The sequence below is a fragment of the Prionailurus viverrinus genome, chromosome E3, assembly GCF_022837055.1.
Source record: "Prionailurus viverrinus isolate Anna chromosome E3, UM_Priviv_1.0, whole genome shotgun sequence".
Taxonomy (NCBI): Eukaryota; Metazoa; Chordata; class Mammalia; order Carnivora; family Felidae; genus Prionailurus; species Prionailurus viverrinus.
The window spans coordinates 16,137,566-16,156,269 of NC_062576.1; the positions used below are offsets into that span (position 1 = coordinate 16,137,566).

At 38.6% G+C, this 18,704-nt stretch overlaps 1 long non-coding RNA gene across 1 annotated transcript in view; it reads left to right on the forward strand.

The window, feature by feature from the left end:
* The first annotated feature begins 4,600 nt into the window (after nt 1–4,600).
* The window catches only part of LOC125154415 (uncharacterized), a 29,339-nt gene continuing 15,235 nt past the window's right edge, over nt 4,601–18,704 (forward strand). The window contains exons 1-2 of the long non-coding RNA XR_007147787.1: nt 4,601–4,611; nt 18,338–18,348. This is a non-coding gene — a long non-coding RNA (uncharacterized LOC125154415). The remainder of the gene's footprint in view (nt 4,612–18,337; nt 18,349–18,704) is intronic.

The following is an 18,704-nucleotide window of genomic DNA, read 5'->3' on the forward strand; positions in this document are numbered from 1 at the left end:
CTTGGCCACTGTTTCACCTCTTCAGCTTCAATGACATCTGCCACATAAGGATAATGTACATGAAGCAGCCAGTGCAGTATCTGGGGCATGGTTGGTGGCTCAAAAATAGCAGTCATTGATTCAAGAAAGAATCAACAGATGATGATGGAAAGTTTGATGAGGAAGAGGATCTTCATATAATCTTAAAGTAGCTCTGCATAATTTACTAATTAATTTAAAAAGGGAAAATAATCAAAGCACGCTATCAAAAGTGTGAAAAGACAACCCACAGATGGGAGTAATATATCTTATATCTGATAAGAGGTCAATATCCAGAGTCTATGAAGAACTCCTTCAACAATAAACACAATTCAAAGGACTTGCGTAGACATTTCTCCAGAGAAGATTTACAAATGCTCCGTAAGCACATGAAAAGATATTCACCATCAATCATTAGGGAAATACAAATCAAAACCACAATGAGATACTACCTCAACCCCATTAGGATGGTTATGATTAAACCAAAAACAAAATGGAAAAAAAGAAATGTTGGCAGGGGTGTGGAAAAACTGGAACCAATGTACATTGCTGGTGAGGATATAAAATGGTGCAGCTGCTATGGAAAAATGGAAAAGCCACCGTGACAGTTCTTCATAAAGTTGAAAATACAATTACCATATCATCTAACAATTCCACTCGTAGATGTATATCAAAAGAATTGAAAGTAGGGACTCAAATAGATACTTGTACACCAATATTCATACCAGCGTTGTTCATAATAGCCAAAAGATGAAAACAATCCAAGTGCCCATCAACAGATGAATGGATAAAGAAATGGTGGTATATACATACAATGGAATATTGTTTAGCTACAAAAAGGAATGAAATTCAGATAATGGTACAAAATGGATGATTTTGAAACATTATGTTCGGTGGAATAAGACAGACACTGAAGGACAAATGGTGTATGAGTCCACTTACCTGAAGTCCTAAAATAGACAAATTCATAGGGACAGAAAGTAGAATAAAGTTTACCAGGAACTAGGGGAAGGGGGATTATCTCAGTTTGAGATAATAAAAAAGTTCTGGAAATACACAGTGGTGATGGCTGCATGATATTGTGAATATACTTAATGTCACTGAATTGTTAACCTTAAAAAATGTTTAAAATGATAGATTTTATGTTATATATATTTTACCACAGTTTAAAAAATGTGAGCAAGGGGTGCTAAGGTCTGAGACCACTTCCTGGTGAACTCTCAAAACTGACTGGCAGGGTCTTGCTTCTAGGACAGGGCCTGACTTTGAGAAGACACTGCTGGGAGTCCAATCAAAATTGAGCAGAATAGAGGCAATAGAGACAAAGAAAGAAAAGGTCTAAATCAGGGGCTAGGTAATAGCATTTTTGGTTTATTGGCTTGAGGGTTCATGTTGCAACTCCTCAGCTTTGCTGATTTGGCCTGAGAGCAGCTATAAACAATATGTAAAAAAATTGGGCAGGACTGGGTTTCAGTAAAACTTTATAAAAACAGGTGGCCTTTGCCAGTCCTTGATCTGGGAGGGAAACAGAGTTGGCAAGCCATCATATTTTTTAATATTATATAAAAACAAAAGAGGGAGCTCTGTGAAGTTAGAAAAACCATACTGAACCACACAACTCCTTCTAAAACCTCCAGAAAACTAATCTCACATAAAATAAACAGCAGAAAAGGTAAAGATAAAATCTCATACAAAGTCATTACTAAAAAAAGAAAAAGAGCAGAATAACATTTTGCCCACAAAACAGCTCAAATTGTAACCTACTATTTTATTTTTTAAGTAAACTCTATGCCCAATGTGAGGCTCACACTCATGACCCTGAGATCAAAGTTCCATGCTCTACCAACTGAGCCAGCCAGGTGCCCCTGTAACCTGCTATTTTAAAACCAGCTTAAAACAAAACAAAAAAAAATTTTTTAAAGTAGGCCCCATGCCCAGCATGGAGCCCAACGTGGGGCATGAACTCACGACCCTGAGAAGATCTGAGCTGAGATCAAAAGTCGGATGTTTAACTGACAGAGACACCCAGGTACCTGCTATCTAAAATTATTAAGAAAATTATACAACACAAGAAAGAACTACAATAAAACAAATTAGAAAATCCTAGAAATGAGTAAAGAATTGGAAACAAAGGGGGGAAATGAAAAGTAAATTAGAAGAAACACGAGCAAATAAACAATAAAAAATGTCTTAAGAGAAATAGAAGGGAGAAAAACATTTTCTTAATTTTCTTATGTTAAAAATTTTTTTTTCTTCTTTCTTTTTTTATTTTAGAGAGAGATAGAGCGTGCACAAGCGGGGAAGGATTGGATTGAGAGAAAGAGAATTTTAAGCAGGCTCCATGCTCAACACAGATCCCAATGCAGGTCTCAATCCCATGACGCTGGGATCATGCCCTGAACCGAAGTCAAGAGTTGGATGCTCAACCACCTGAGCCACCCAGGTGCCCCCACCCCCCATTTTTTTTTCTAAGATTTTATTTTTAAGTAATCTCTATACCCAACATGGGGCTCAAACTCACAATCCCGAGATCAAGAGTTGTGTGCTCCACTGACAGAGCCAGACAGATGCCCTGGGAGGAAAATCATTTTTAATTGTAAAGAAGTCTGGTAGAAAAGAACAAAATGGTTTGAGTGAAAATGACAAATATGTAGGACAGGCAAAGAAGAGCCAATACAGAACATAGAAGTCTCCTGGCGCCTGGGTGGCTCAGTCGGTTAAGCGTCCAACTTCTGCTCAGGTCATGACCTCGCGGTTTGTGTGCGGTTCATGAGTTCGAGTGCCGCATCCAGCTCTGTGCTGACAGCTCAGAGCCGGGAGTCTGCTTCAGATTCTGTCTCTCCATCTCTTGGCTCCTCCCCTGCTCATGCTCTGTGTCTCTCTGCCTCTCAATAATAAATAAAGGTTTAAAAAAATTAAAAAAAAAAAAGAACATAGAAGTCTCTGAAGTAGAGAAATGAACCAAGTAAATAAGATAAATATAAAAATCAAGAAAAATAGGGGCGCCTGGGTGGCGCAGTCGGTTAAGCGTCCGACTTCAGCCAGGTCACGATCTCGCGGTCCGGGAGTTCGAGCCCCGCGTCGGGCTCTGGGCTGATGGCTCGGAGCCTGGAGCCTGTTTCCGATTCTGTGTCTCCCTCTCTCTCTGCCCCTCCCCCGTTCATGCTCTGTCTCTCTCTGTCCCAAAAATAAATAAACGTTGAAAAAAAAAATTTAAAAAAAAAAAAAAAAAAAAAAAAGAAAAATATAAAAAATCAAGATACGTATCTATAATTAAATTTTTTTTTATGTTTTTTTTTGAGAGAGAGAGGCAGACAGACAGAGCATGAGCAGGAGAGGGACAGAGAGAGAGAGACACACACACAGAATCCAAAGCAGGCTCCACATTCCAAGCTGTTAGCAGAGCCCCACGTGGGGCTCCAACCCACAAACCATGAGTTCATGACCTGAGCCAAAGTGGGATGCTTAACCTACTGAGCCACCCAGGCATCCCTATAATTTCTTAAAAATGTCTATTCATTTATTTTTAGAGAGAGAGAGAGAGGGAGTAGGGGAGGGGTAGAGAGAGAGAGGGAGAGAGAGAATCCCAAGCAGGCTCTGCACTCAGTGCAGAGCTCAGTGCAGGACTCGATCTCACAAACCATGAGATCATGACCTGAGCCAACATCAAGAGTTGGATGCTTAATCAACTGAGCCACCCATGTGCCCCTGTATGTATCTTGATATAAAATATGCATAAATCAAGACATTATGCAAAATACAAAATTTAAGAAAATGTTCCTGAATTGATATTTGAAACTACACACACACACACACACACACCATGTACCTAAGAATTCTTGACCCAAACCCAGTGTCGAGACATACTAACAAATTCACCAGGCTTTCAGGGTACCTGGGTGGCTCAGTGTGGAGCCTGCTTGGAATTCTCTCTCTCTCCCTTGTTCTCTGCCCCTCCCCTACTTGTTCTCTCTCTCTCCAAATAAATTAACTAAAAAAATAAATTCACTAGACTTTCAGGAGAAAAACATCCTTTGGCATCTGGGCAATGTGGACATTGCTAGACTTTTTAAGAGCAATACTTGATAAGAATAGGAGAAAATAAAATGATTAAGATATTCAAGGAAAAGATAATGTGACCCAAGGACTTTATATCTAGCAAAACTGACTTTTATAAATTTTTTTAATGTTTATTTATTTTTGAGGGAGAGAGAGAGAGAGAGAGAGTCAGAGTGTGAGTAGGGGAGGGCCAGAGAGAAAGGGAGACACAGAATCTGGAGCAGGTTCCAGGCTCAGAGCTGGCAGCACAGAGCCCAACTCGGGGCTCGAACTCAAGAGCCGTGAGATCATGACCTGAGCCAAAGTCGGAAGCTTAACCGGCTGAGCCACCCAGACACCCCAGAAAAACTCACTTTTAAATGTAAAGAGCATGTACTATTATCAACATTCGAGATATTGTTTCCATGAACTCTTACTGAAGAATCTGCTAAAGAACAGTCTCAGATAACCAAAATGAGAGGTATGAACATAGCATAACCAAAACTAGAGCGATGTCAACATAAGGTATGGTGAGGAGCATTATAGATATGTATAGTCAGCTGTGGAACTAAGACTAAATAAAGGTTAAAAGAAGTAACGGTTATACTTCCGGTCATGTGTGTATAGAATGATTATAATGCAGGGTAAAAGGGAAGGCATATACAAAAAATATATTTAAGTATTTTCAGTCACATCGGTAGTGGTAGTATTACTTTTGTTATTCTGAGATTGTTATATATTTAAGGTGCATAAAGTAAATAAATAATTCTAATTCTATCCTATAGAAGAGTTTAAGTAAAAACCCTGAATCTCAAGTGGAAGTAGCATCAGGACGAACTCAGAAGTTATCTTTTAAGATGTACATATATACGTATCATCCTCGCATAAATATATTCGTATATGTATATATTTTGTGTATTTTACCTCCCTTTTACAACACAACTTGTATCTAAATTCCTAGCTTTGTTGACCGAAAAGGCCTAGAAGCGAGGTAGACACAATGACCATCCAGTGGCACTGCATAGATGATCTTGAAATACCATTTTGCCCTAGAAGAAACCAGGGCTTTTTGAAGAAACAAAGGATTCAAGGGTAGGAAAGGTGCAAGATGAGCCTGGAACTCTTCGCATAGCAGATCACAAGGCAGCTCTCAGAGAAACTCAGGAGCCAACTTTGAAGAGGCCCCCGTGGACCAGAGGACTATTTGAGCCGCACTAAGGATAATGATTGTGTAGATTGAAACCCATCAATAATGGGTTAAGCCCCTGGGTTAGTAATGGTGCTTAAAACAAACAAAACTAACTGGTCACCTTTGGAGGATATTTAGGAGCCAAGTCATTATTTTGAAAATAGGTAAATAAAAGGAAAGATTCAAACATGTATCTCGCTTTCCCTACCCTAGTGTAGGGTAAACAAAAATCTAAAAAAAAAAAAAAATGTTTTTTTAAACCGCTGGTGCTTAAGGAAGAGAATGTTCCCCTTCCTTCTTCCCCTTCTTCCTTCTTTTCAGCATTTCGTTTTCTTTTAGAAAACCTGAAATTATAAATGCTTTCTCTGTCTCTCTGAGATATATGTAACTCTTTAAAAAAGTTAAACAGACCTCATACCAGGAATGCCTTTCTTGGAGGCCATCTCCTTGAAATGTGAACTTGTCTCTTTGGAATTTTAAGCCTAGGTGCTTGGCTCCATAATGTAACATCCTGCTTGTCATAAAGAGACAAGTTTTATTTTTCCTGTTGATGAAGACAATTAACATGTATGTAATGGATTTTATTTGCCTGGCTGTATACAAGCAGATTTATTTTTCTTTGCAGTCTCCTTGATGGATTGCTATTATGTGCACTGCAGTCTGGTTAAATGCTTATTCAATAATGAAACCATTTCCTCTCTTGCCTATATTTTGTAGAAGGAAATTTCTGTGTTGGCAGGAGATCTGATTTGTAATTATATTTCCCCCAAATGGGTAACCAATAGAAGATGAGGAAAAATATCTCGTTATAAAAATATTCCATTTCATAAAGAAAGAAAAAGTGATAGAATTAGAATACCACCATCGTGCATCCCCCAGCAAATTAATCGATCCAGGCACTGAGCATCAACAGCTGCTAATATCACAGACAATGCAGAGACTATAACACCCCTTGCTGAAAGAACACGATACCACTTCGAGTCTTGCCAAAGGGATCAACCCTGAATCTGACCAAGTCTCTGGACCCAGTTGCTAAATGGTTGGAAAAACATAAGACAGAGGCACAAGTTCAACTGCACCATGAGTATGCCACCAGCAAAATCCAGGACTCTGTAGGTCAAACAAACTGGGATGTTGGCCATGAGATTGTAAGAAAAAGAAAGGCATGGTGAGAGATCCTGAAGATGAAGAGGCGTACAAGGTAGGTTTAAAAAAAACAACAAAACTGCAAGAGAAAACTATTGTGGTGGGGGATGCACACTTGGGTAACAAAACTGTAAAGAAAGCCAGTGAAGTGGCTGCCGTAAAGTTCAGGATTGTGGACACTTTATGCAGGACGAAGGCAATTGTATTTGGGACAGGGTGAAAGGAGGGTTTCTGAGTGACTGGCAGAGTTTTATTTCTTGACCTGAGTGTTAGTTATAAGGGTGTTCTTGTTAGAATTCATTAAGCTATTAATCATAATTATAAGTTCTCTTTATAATGTATCCCCTTATAATTCACATGACTTATATGGGTTTTTTTTTAGTAGCTGTAGCTGTGTTTTATCTTACAATAGAGAGAAGTTATGATTATTTAAACCAACTCCTCTAATCATTGTCTTCTCAGAAAATTCTGCATGGAATTAAAACAGAAGTGACTTGCTAGTGAACTGGACGGAGGCGGGAATCAAGGGTGACTTCTCAATTTATATAACAGGGCAAGGCAAGAATTGTGAAACCATCACAAAGCCATGCATGGCTTATAACTAATAACCAACAAATGTGTCCAGTTTATAGCGAGGAGAGAATACTTCAGCATAAGATGATCAGGAAGGGCTTTCTGGAGAAGGGAGGATATGAGCCAAATTTTGAGTTAGAATTTGGATTCTTGAAGAAAGCATGTAGTACAAGCAGATGGCACCACGTACACAAACCATAGAGACGGGAAGACACAAACATCTCTTCAAGGAATGTTCTTTCCTTTACTGCCCAACTTATCTCATCCTTCAAGTCCAAACATTACTTTCTCCAAGAACCTTCCCTGATTCTCCCAGACTGGGTCAGGTCCTCTATTTCCTTTTTTTGTTTTTCCAATTTTTACCATAGCTATAATTAAATGGTGAGTTGTGAAATTGGTCATTTAGCATCTCTCCCCCTAGAATATAAAACTTCCGGGGCGCCTGGGTGGCACAGTCGGTTAAGCGTCCGACTTTAGCCAGGTCACGATCTCGCGGTCCGTGAGTTCGAGCCCCGCGTCAGGCTCTGGGCTGATGGCTCAGAGCCTGGAGCCTGCTTCCGATTCTGTGTCTTCCTCTCTCTCTCTGCCCCTCCCCCGTTCATGCTGTCTCTCTCTGTCTTAAAAATAAATTTAAAAAAAAAAAACCAAAAAAACCAAAAAACTTCCTTTAGACAGACTCTGGATGTCAGAGTCATGTTATACTTCACTACTCAGCTCTAAGCCTTGCATGGTAGACACTCAAAAGCTTGTTGAGTAAATAAATGAGTGAAGCCATTCAGCTGGAATGAAGAGTTGTGCAGGGAACTAATAAAGTTGGAAATTTTATCAAGAGACAGATTGTGGAATGACCTAGAATGCTAGGGTTAAATGCTTAGATTTTTATCCTTTTTGTTAAAAAAGAATTAACACCAAATTTATTGTCTCACAGTTCTGGAGGCTAGAAGTCCCAAATCAATTACATTCACCAATTTACAGATGTCAAGGGGGTTGGTTTCTTCTAAGAGCTCTCTGCTTGGCAGTCCATGGCTATCTTCCACATGTGTCTCTTCACATGATCTTTTCTGTACTTGTATCTCTGCGTTCAAATTTCCCTCTTATAAAGGTTTCAGCATATTGGATTAGCACCCACCCTAATGACTCCATTTTAACTTGATTACCTATGTAAAGAACCCTATGTCCAAAATAAGGTCACATTCTGAGGTACTATGTTAGAATGCCAAAATATCTTTTTTGTAGGGAACACAATTCAACCCATAATACATGGCTAACTTCCACTCAACATTTGAGATAGTTCAAAGGTTTTATTTATTCTACATAAATTTCTGTGATACTCCCTCTTTCCTGGAGCAATCTCCATGTTACATGCCACTCCCAATGTGTTTCCATAGTATGTTTTCCTTTCTCTTGGTATTTATTAAGCAGTATTACAAGAGCCAGCATATTATCTCTCAGTGGACTATGAGTGCCTTTAAAAACAGAGATACTCTAAATTATTTTTGTATTTCATATGCCTAGAACCATTTTTGGAATGAACGATACTACAATCTGTATTTTTCTAAATCTTAATTTCCCTTGGTCACAGTAGCAAAATAAAATATCTTTAATGTTTTTCAAAGACATGCATGCATTGCATATTAATTTACAGTTTTACTTTTTAATATTATTTAGGCAAACAGTACACCTGATTCTAAAAACAAACAAAATATTGAGCTTTATACTCCTAAGTAATAAGATTTCAATCTTAATTCAAGGATATATTCTCTTAAGTGGTTTTCAACATATAACTACAGTAATATGACCCTATTCTGGAGGAAATCTGAAGCATGATTGGTCTGATTGTATTGGAAAGGGTGCCTATTACAATCCTACTCTTTTGTCTGATCTTGAGATCCAGGAATTGGCTTCTAAAGCTCTTAGTAATTTAAGGGTTGAATAGAATACAGTGTAAAAATCACTAATCTATAGGACAGAAAATGAAGACTCTGAATACATATTGCTTTCTAAAAATCCTTGTTTCCTCTATTAACCAAAGAATCATAATCTCTGACTTTTGGTCTATGTATTTTTTTATTCAATGTTTAACTTTCTACTATCATGATCTACTTATGCGTGTATATAGTTCAGAATTTTAGCTGCTATAACTTAAACCAGTGCAATAGTTTCCATTAAACTACTGAACCATTCAACACATTCTTGGCACTGTGAGAGGAATACATCTTTTCTCTTGGTTCCAGGAGGCTCAGGGCCAAAGTGGTGCTCAGTTTTAACTACACCAATGTTTCTTAAATTTTTTTTTTTCAACGTTTATTTATTTTTGGGACAGAGAGAGACAGAGCATGAACGGGGGAGGGGCAGAGAGAGAGGGAGACACAGAATCGTAAACAGGCTCCAGGCTCTGAGCCATCAGCCCAGAGCCCGATGCGGGGCTCGAACTCACGGACCGCGAGATCGTGACCTGGCTGAAGTCGGACGCTTAACCGACTGCGCCACCCAGGCGCCCCTACACCAATGTTTCTTGTTAACATATCTGTTTCTTCTGTCTTCCATACCCTGGTTTTCTAAAAAAAATGTTTTTACTGGGGTAAAATACACATAACATAAATTTACCATTTTCACTATTTTTAAGCGTACAGGTCAGTGGCATTAAGTACATTCACCACCATCATCTCCAGAACTTTTTCATCTTCCCAAAATAAATTCCGTACCCATGAAATAGTTAACTCCCCATTTCCCTCTCTGCCCAGCCCCTGGCCCCTACCACTCTACTTTTTACCTCTACAAATTTGGCTGTTCAGGTATCTCGTATAAGTGGAATGATGTAACAGTTGTCCTTTTGTGTCTGGCTTATTTCACTTAGTATAACGTCTTTTTTAAGGATTTTATTTTTTTGAGTTTATTTTTATTTAGAGAGAGAGATAGAGAATGACTGGCAGAGGGGCAGAGAGAGAGGGAGGAAAACCCAAGCAGGCTCTGAGCTGTCAGCACAGAGCTTGATGCGGCTCAACACCACCAACCGCGAGATCATGACCTGAGCTGAAGTCAGACGCTTAACCGACTGAGCCACCCAGGCGCCCCGACCAATTGGTTTTTAAATACTATGTTATTTAATTTCTACATAATTGAGAATTTTTCAGTTCTCCTTCTGTTGATTTCTAATTTCATTCCATTGTAATAGGACAACATACTTTATATAATTTCAGTAGTTTTAAAAATGTATTAAGACTTGTCTTGTGGCCTATCTAACCTATGGTGTTTACTAGAGAATGCTCCATGTGTACTTGAAAAAATTATGTATCCTGCTCCTATTGTCTGCTATGTTCAACTGGCTTATAGTATTGTTCAGGTCCTTTATTTCCTTATTGATTCTGTCTGGGTTTCTATCATTATTGAAAGTGGTACTGATGGGAATGCAAGCTGGTGCAGCCACTCTGGAAAACAGTATGGAGGTTCCTCAAAAAACTAAAAATAGAACTACCCTACGACACAGCAACTGCACTACTAGGCATTTATCCAGAGGATACAGGTGTGCTGTTTCAAAGGGACACATGCACCCCCATGTTTATAGCAGCGCTATCGACAATAGCCAAAGTATGGAAAGAGCCCACATGTCCATCGATGGATGAATGGATAAAGAAGATGTGGTGTGTATATATATATAATATATAATATGTTATATATATATTATATATGTGTGTGTGTGTGTATATATATATATATATATATATATATATAATGGAGTATTACTCAGAAATCGAAAAGAATGAAATCTTGCCATTTGCAACTACGTGGATGGAACTGGAGGGTGTTATGCTAAGTGAAATTAGTCAGTCAGAGAAAGACAAAAATCATATGACTTCACTCACATGAGGACTTGAAGAGACAAAACAGATGGGGACGCCTGGGTGGCTCAGTCAGTTAAGCATCCGACTTCAGCTCAGGTCATGATCTTGCATTCCGTGGGTTCCAGCCCCATGTCGGGCTGTGTGCTGACAGCTCAGAGCCTGGAGCCTGCTTCAGATTCTGTGTCTCCCTGTCTCTCTGCCCCTCCCCCCACTCACACCCTGTCTCTCTCTCTCAAAAATGAATACATACTAAAAAAAAATTTTTTTTAAAGAGACAAAACAGATGAACATAAGGGAAGGGAAATAAAAATAATATAAAAACAGGGAGGGGGACAGAACAGAAGAGACTCATAAATATGGAGAACAAACAGGGTTACTGGAGGGGTTGTGGGAGGGGGGATGGGCTAAATGGGGAAGGGGCACTAAGGAATCTACTCCTGAAATCATCGTTGCACTATGTGCTAACTAATTTGGATGTAAATTTTAAAAAATAAAAAAGAAAAGAAAAAGAAAGTGGCACTGAAATCACCGACTATTACTCTAGAGCTATCTATTTCTCTCTTCAATTCTGTCAGTTTTGCTTCAAATATTTTGATGTTTTGTTATTAAGTACATTCATGTTTTTAATTGTCATATCTTCTTGCTGTATTGAATCTTTTATTAATATATCTTTGTCTCTTATAATCTTTTAAAAATTTAAAGTTATTTTGTCTTATATCAGTATGTTCACTACTGCTCTTGTTTGGTTACCATTTGCATGAAATATCTTTTCCTATCCTTTCATTTTTACTCTATTTGTGTCCTTAGATCTAAAGGGAGTCACTTGGAAACAGCGCTGAACAATTGAATCATGCTTTAAAAATCTATTCTGTCAAATTGTGCCTTTAAGTCAAGGAGTTTAATCTGTTTACATTTAAAGTAATTGCTGATAACTGCTGGTGGGAATGCAAACTGGTGCAGCCACTCTGGAAAACAGTATGGAGGTTCCTCAAAAAATTAAAAATAGAACCATCCCACGACCCAGCCATTGCACTACTAGGTATTTATCCAAGGGATACGGGTGTGCTGTTTAGAAGGGGTACATTCACCCCTATGTTTATAGCAGCACTATTGACAATAGCCGAAGTATGGAAAGAGCCTAAATGTCCATCGACGGATGAATGGATAAAGAAGATGTGGTATATATATATAATGCAGTATTACTCGGTGATCAAAAAGAATGAAATCTTGCCATTTGCAACTACATGGATAGAACCAGAGGGTATCATGCTAAGCGAAATTGGTCAGAGAAAGACAAATATCATATGATGTCACTCATATGAGGAATCTAAGATACTAAACAAATGAACATAAGGGACGGGGAGCAAAAATAATATAAAAACAGGGAGGGGAACAAAATATAAGAGACTCTTAAATATAGAGAACAGAGTTTGCTAGAGGGGTTGTGGTGGAGGGGCTACATGGGTAAGAGGCATTAAGGAATATACTCCTGAAATTGTTGCACTATATGCTAACTTGGATGTAAATTAAACAGTAAATTAATTAATTAATTAATTAATTAAAAAATAAAGTAATTGCTGATAGGGAAGAACTTACTTTTGCCCTTTTGTTGTTTGTTTCTGTATGTCTAATAGCTTTTTTTGTCCTTCGTTTCTTTAATTGCCACCTTCCTTTTTGTTTAGTTGACTTTTACTGTTTTAAAAAAAATTTTTTTTAATGTTTATTTATTTTTGGGAGACCAAGAGACAGAGTAGGGGAGGGACAGAGAGAGAGACAGACACAGAATCTGAACCACAGAGCCAGTCAGCACAGAGCCCGACATGGGGCTCAAATCTGCGAAGCCTGGGATCATGACCTGGGCTGAAGTCGGACGCTCAACCGGCTGAGCCACCCAGGCGCCCCAATTTTTATTGTTTTTGTGACATATTTTAATTCCTTTCTCATTTCCTTTTGTGTAGTTTTGAAATATTTTACTTGTGGTTATCGTGGGGATTATACATAACATCCTAATGTTATAAGAATCTATTTTCATTGATACAGATTTAAATCACAAACCACTGCTTTGGATCCTGTGTCTCCCTTTCTCTCTGTGCCCCTCCCCTGCTCTTGCTCTGTCTCTCAAAAATAAATAAATGTTAAAAATTTTAAAAGAAAAGGTGGGTGGGGGGGCACCTGGATGGCTCAGTTGGTTAAGCATCAGACTTCAGCTCAGCTCAGTTTGTGAGTTCAAGCCCCGATTTGGGCTGACAGCTTAGAGCCTGGTACCTGCTTTGGATCCTGTGTCTCCCTTTCTTCCTGTGCTCCTTCCCCATTCATGCTCTCTCTCTCTCTCTCTCAAAAATGAACAAACATTTAAAACATTTTTTTTTAATCACAAACAAAAACACGTTTACCGCTCTACCTCTACCCCTCTCCACATTGTTACTGATGTCACAAATTACATCTTTATATAATGGGCACCTTTTAACATAGGCTTATGATTTTTTATGCTTTTCTCTTTTAAATCCTATAAAAGAATAAAAAACAAAATTACAAACCAAAATTACAATACTGGTTTTTATATTTGCCCTTGTATTTACCTTTGCTGGAGAGCTTTATATCTTCATATGATGTTGAATTACTACCCAGAGTCCTCTCATTTCAACCTAAAGTTCTTCCCTGAGAATTTCTTGTAGGTCAGATCTAGTGGTAATAAACTCCTTCAGCTTTTGTCTATCTAGGAAAGTCTTAATTTCTCCCTCATTAAAAATATTTTTCTAATGTTTATTTATTTTGAGAGAACATGAGAGGGGGAGGAGCAGAGAGAGGGGGAGAGAATCCCCAGCAGGCTCTGCACCATCAGTACAGAGCATGATGCGGGGCTTGAACCCATGAAACATGAACTCGTGACCTTTGTTGAAACCAAGAGTTGGTCACTCAACTGACTGAGCCACCCAGGCACCTCCCAAAATATTTTAAAATTGTGATAAAAATATAAAATTTGCTATCTTCACCACTTTAAGTGTACAGCTCATTAGTGTTAATATATTCACATTATTGTGCAACCTATTTCCAGAACTCTTCATCTTGCAAAACTGAAACTGTAAGCTCATTATACAACAGTAACCCATCATTTCCTCCCCTCAGTCCGTGACAACTACCGTTCTACTTTTGTGTTTATGAGTTTGGCTCTATTCTAGGTATCTCATATAAGTAGAACCATGCGGTATTTTTTTTGTGACTGGTTTATTTCACTTAGCATAATAGCCTCAAGATTCATCCATGTTGTACCCTGTGTTAGATTTTTCTTCCTTTTTAAAGCTGACTAGTATTTCATTGAGTGTGTATACCACATTTTGTTTACCCATTAATCTGCCAGTGGACACTTGGTTTGCTTCCTTGATTAGGGAATTGTGAATAATGCTGCTATGAACATGGGTGTACAAATATGTCTTTGAGAGCTTGCTTTCCATTCTTTGAGTATATACCCAGAGGTGGAAAATTGCTGGATCATATGGTAATACTGTTTAATTTTCTGAGGATGTGTCTTGCTGTTTTTGGACTGCTAAGCCATTTTACATTCCCATCAACAGGGCACGAGGGTTCCATTTTCTCCACACTTGTTATTTTCTGTTTGGTTTGATAGAAGCCATCCTAATGGGTGTGAGGTGGGTCTCTCTTGTTTTGATGGACAATTTTGCCAGGTATAGAATTCACACTGGGTTTTTTTTCTCTCAACACTTTAAAGACATTGTCCCATTCCCTTCTGGCCTCGAAGGTTTCTGCTAAGAGAGTGGCTGATAATATTGTTGAGGGTCTCTGTAGGTGACAAGCCACCTTTCTCTTGCTGGTTTCCATTCCATTCTCTGTCTTCCTATGGTTTGATTTTAATGTGTCTTGCTGTGGGTCTTTTGAGTTTTCTCCTACTTGGGAATTTAAATTTTTGCTCTTTAGATTGCCTTTCTTCAAATTTGGGTAATTTTTGGCTGTTATTTCTTCATATAATCTCTTTCTCTTTGTCTCTTCTTGTCGTGCTCTTATATGTTGATATTTGTCCTTTTGAAGACATTCCCTAAGTCCCTCAAGGTGTTTGTTTCTTCATTTTCTTTTTGCTCCTCAGACAAGGTAATTTCAACTGTGCTACTTTCAAGTTTGCTGATTCTTCTGTCTGCTCAAATCTGTTGTTGACCCTTACAATGAAATTTCCTATTATTGTTTTTCAGCTCCAAAATTTGTTTGGATCCTTTTTATAATTTCTCTTTGTTACTGTTCTCATTTTATTGATTTACTGTTTTCCTAACTTCCTTTAGTTTTTTTTGTTCATTTTAACCGCTTGAGCATATTTTGGTTATTTTAAAGCCTTTATCTAATAATTCTGATGCCTGCATTTCTTCAGGGAGGATTCCTGCCACTTCATTTTCTTCTTCTGAATAGGCGCAGGTTATCCTGCTTCTTGTGTTTACTTTCTTTGGTAGAAAATTGGGCAGGTGAAAAACAGCCACTTCTCCCAGTCTTTGCAGACTGGGTCTGTGTCAGTGTATTCTTTTACTAATTAGTAGGATATGTTCTGAGCTTCGGGATCAAAGGAGAAAACTAAGTCTTCAGGTGTTTTAGCCTGCATCTCACCTGGGTTTGTGTACCTGTTTACAGTTCCTCCCTATACATGCTGCTTTTATGTCTTCATTTCCCAGTTTCACTCCAATTTCTCCTTGGGGCCTCAGATTATCGATCGTGTGTCTCCACCCTCAATGTCTTGCCCCAGATGTCTGTGAATCATAGTCTTTCTATAGATGTTATGAGCAGTTCCTGCCACTTTCTGCCACGTTTCCTTTGCAGAACTCCAATTATGGGGAAAAGAAACTAGTCCTTTAGGCAGCCCCCAGACAAGTTAGAACATTGCAAGTAAGATTTGTTCTGTTCCCTTCAGTTTAAGGTGTGTGTGTGGGGGGGGGGGGGGGGGTGTTGGAAAATGGGCTGCTGCCACCGCCAGACTGAGATTGCCCAGAGGTGGAGGGACAAGGGTAAGCAAAACTTTCATGAATTTTCTTACCATTTTGAATGTAGCTTTTTCTTGACCTCACATTCACTTGGTTACTGTAGATGTGACTGTTTTCCTGAGCTCCCATAAGCTCATGTTAGCTGGCTTTTGGTTGTTTTCATGGTCTCTGTGGGAGAACGAGAGCTTCCTAGCCCTCCATTTTGTTGATGTCACTACAGAATTTTTATTCTCAGTGCTATAGAAAGACTTCCAATTTTTGAGCTGATGATATGATGTAAAGAAAAAGTACTTTAGGATATTAAGCACAGGCAGGGTACACAATAGATCAGAGAGGAAACAGGTTAGTATCTTGTAGGCAATATGCAGCTTGAGGCTTGACTATGTGGCCAAAATATACAGCACTGATCCTGGCACATACTGTGTGCTCAACAAAACTTTGTTGAACTAGATACCCAAAATTATAGTTGTAAGGGTTAAATTGTAGTGTAGGGCTAATGCTTAGCTTGAAAAATAACAGCTTTGTGTTGACACTGAAGGTTAAGAGATAACAGCCTTGCTTTGCTCTGGTAAACTATGCCTCATACCCTTGTAAATTAGGCTTCACCAATTAAGGAAACAAAAGTTCAAAGAAAAGAGCGTCAGAGGCAGGGTCAAGGAGATCCACTGGTTGCAACTGAGAGGCAGAAAGTCTAAAGTAAACACCTCATTAGGCAACTGTTTCTAACTCATCTGGAACCTGTTTCTTTGTTCTGTTCTCAGGTGATGATAAAACGATGTGATCGGTTATAAAAACTCTGTACCCCGGCTGTTCGGGGCCGCACTCTTATCAAGAGTGTTGGTCCCGATCGGTTGGCCTTGCCTCTCATTGTAATAAACTTTGTTGTGACTGTCACTGGTGCCCGTAGCATTCTGTTTCAGGAGTCGTGTGGATGCAACAGAGTAGTTGTGACAAAGCACAGAATCCTTAAGGCAACCTCCTTGCATGCGGTAGATAAGGCAGTCAAAAGTAAACACACTCCATGACATTTCTGTATCAGGCTAGTAGGTAGAATCTCAACCAGGATTGGGCATGGCAGCCCTTGTAGCATTTATAGAAAAATCCCAGATGTCTTGCAGAAAAATAAGCCACACTGAAGACCTCATGACTCCAGAACCATCTAAACAAGGGATCAGCAAATAATAGCCTGTTGCCTGGTTTTGCAGTTTTACTGGAACACAGTCACAGTCCTCTATTTATAAATTATCCATAGCTGCTTTCATGTTGTAATATCAGAACTAAATAGCTGTGACACTAATCCTATGACCTACAAAGCCTAAAATATTATCTGCTCCTTTACAAAACAGTTTGCAGACCCCTCTTCTAAACAATACAGTGAAGTCTAAAGGGGCTAGAGGCTGCTGTAAATTATCATATTTAATAAGGGCCCAAGATGACAAATAACTAAGTAGTCCATAGGACCTGACTGATGAAACTTAGTAATCACTTTCTTTGCAGGGACAGAATACTTGGAGGGAAATAGGTTTCAACAAATGGTACTAGGACAAATGGATATTCACATGCAAAAAGGTGAAGTTGGACCCCTTCTTCACACCATATATAAAAATTAACTCAAAATGGATGAAGACCTAAATGTATAAAATTTTTAGAAGTTACAGAGTAAATACGATCTTGATTTAGGCAATGGATTCTTAGATACGATATACCCAAGTCAGAGGGAACCAAAGAAAAAAGATACATCGGGCTTCATCAAAATTAAAACCTAATGTGCTTCAAAGGACACCATCAAGAAAGTGAAAATAACACCAAAAAAATGACAGAAAATAATTATATATTATATATCTGAAAGGGTTTAGTATCCAAAATATATAAAGAAATTTTGCAACTCAACAATAAAGACAACTCAATTCAAAAAGGGTTAAGTTCTCTGAAGGACTGACACTACATGACTTCAGGACTTAATACAAAGCAACAATCAATAATCAGGACAGAGTGATATTGGTGAAAGAGTACACAAATAAATCAATGGAACAGAACAGAATGGAGGCCAGAAATAACCATACAAAGAGAGTCAACTGATCTTTGACAAAGGATCAAAAGCAATTGGATGGAGAAAAGGACAGTCTTTTCAACAAATGGTGTTGGAGCAACTGGATATTCACATGCCAAAAAAATAAAAGTTGACACAGACGTCACATCTTTTGCAAACATTCACTCAAAACGAATCAGACCTAAATGGGAAATACAAAGCTATAAACCTCCAAAACATAACACAGGAGAAAATCTAGGTGACTTCATGATGACAACCTAGGCTTCATAACTTTTTAGTTACAACAGCAAAACCATGATCCATGAAAGAAAAGGACAGGTTGGACTTCATTAAAATTAAAAACTTTTGTTCTGTAAAAGGCTGTTAAGAGAATAAAAAGACAAGTCATGGACTGGGAGAAAATATTTGCAAAATATTTATCTGATAAAGGTCTAGTATACAAAATACATTTTATTTATTTATTTTTAAAAAATTTTTTTCAATGTTTATTTATTTTGAAGGAGAGAGAGACAGAGTGTGAGTGAGGGAGGGGCAGAGAGAGAGACACAGAATCTGAAGCAGGCCCCAGGCTCCAAGCTGTCAGCACAGAGCCCAACATGGGGCTTGAACTCACAAACCGCGAGATCATGACCTGAGCTGAAGTCGGATGCTCAACCGAGCCACCCAGGCACCCCTACAAAATCTATTTTAAAAACCACTTAAATTTCAACAAAAAGAGAACGACCTAATTTAAAAATGGGCAAGAGATCATCTGGGTTGGCTCAGTCGGTTAAGCTTCTGACTTTGACTCACATCATCATCTCACAGCTCATGGGTTCGAGCTCCACATCAGGCTCTGTGCTGACAGCTCAGAGCCTGAAGCCTGCTTCAGA